Source organism: Nematolebias whitei, chromosome 14, assembly GCF_014905685.2.
Source record: "Nematolebias whitei isolate Nwh7 chromosome 14, NemWhi1, whole genome shotgun sequence".
In the NCBI taxonomy this organism is placed as follows: domain Eukaryota; kingdom Metazoa; phylum Chordata; class Actinopteri; order Cyprinodontiformes; family Rivulidae; genus Nematolebias; species Nematolebias whitei.
In genome coordinates, this window is record NC_056511.1 from 2,033,103 (window position 1) to 2,035,003 (window position 1,901).

Here is a 1,901-nt window from a genome sequence, read left to right on the forward strand (position 1 = left end):
AAGCTGTAAATATTAATTTAAGACATGAAAGCTGTAAATATTAATTTGAAACATGAATTAAATGTTGGAGGGACTCGTTTGTTTCAGAGAATCATTTTACACAGAACAACCTCTGGAAACTTTAGTGTTTTTTCAATATTTATTGGGTAATAAACAAAAAATGAGTGGGTTTACATGAAAACGCTGTAGTTTCCATGTCAGTCTGGTTGCCATATAAGAAATGATGACTTATAGTACTGTGGTTTTAAAATAATAATATTTTAAGCTAAGCTGTCAGATGTGCTGAGTAAAGATATTCCAAGATGAGGTGTGTGTTGTGTTTGTTGAACATATGCACAGAAAAGGAGGGTGTAAATAAAACAATTTACATTTATCTGGCAACCCTCATCATGCATGTAGCATCTGCATAACAGTTAGTCCAAACTGCTGAAGACACCAACGTCTCTTTGGAGCCTGGAATTTATTAGTTTTGCTCCCACAAGCTGAAAAAGTGTGTGCAGCACAAAAACACTCTGCTCTCTGACATTTATAATAACTGTTGTTATTTATTATAACTGTTATATTTATTATAACTGTTATATTTATTATAACTGTTGTTATATTTATTACAATCCTTGTTATATTTATTATAACTGTTGTTACTTATTATAACTGTTATTATTAATTATAACTGTTGTTATTTATTATAACTGTTGTTATTTATTATAACTGTTGTTATATTTATTACAATCATTGTTATATTTATTATAACTGTTGTTATTTATTAAAACTGTTGTTATATTTATTATAACTGTTGTTATATTTATTACAATCATTGTTATATTTATTATAACTGTTGTTACTTATTATAACTGTTGTCATATTTATTATAACTGTTGTTATTTATTATAACTGTTGTTATTTATTATAACTGTTGTTATATTTATTACAATCGTTGTTATATTTATTATAACTGTTGTTATTTATTATAACTGTTATATTTAATATAACTGTTGTTATATTTATTACAATCGTTGTTATATTTATTATAACTGTTGTTCTTTATTATAACTGTTATTATTAATTATAACTGTTGTTATTTATTATAACTGTTGTTATTTATTATAACTGTTGTTATATTTATTACAATCATTGTTATATTTATTATAACTGTTGTTATTTATTATAACTGTTGTTATTTATTATAACTGTTGTTATATTTATTATAACTGTTGTTATATTTATTACAATTGTTGTTATTTATTATAACTTATTTATTATTGTTATAATAATATTTATCATTGTTATTTATTATAACTTATTTATTATAACTGTTGTTATTTATTATAACTGTTATATTTATTATAACTGTTGTTATATTTATTACAATCGTTGTTATATTTATTATAACTGTTGTTATTTATTATAACTTATTATTAATTATAACAGTTGTTATTTATTATACCTGTTGTTATTTATTATAACTGTTGTTATATTTATCATAACTGTTGTTATTATTATTACAATCATTGTTATATTTATTATAACTGTTGTTATATTTATTACAATCGTTGTTGTATTTATTATAACTGTTGTTATTTACTTTGTATCATAACTGACATTATATTTATTATAATTGTTGTTATTTATTATAACTGTTGTTATTTATTAAAATTGGTGTTATATTTATTATAACTGTTGTTATGTTTATTATAACTGTTCTTATTTATTGTAACTGTTGTTATATTTATAATAGCTGTTGTTATATTTATTATAATCATTGTTATATTTATTATAACTGTTGTTATTTATTATAAATGTTGTTATATTTATTATAACTGTTGTTATTATTTATAACTGATGTTATATTTATTATAACTGTTGTTATATTTATTGTAATCATTGTTATATTTATTATAACT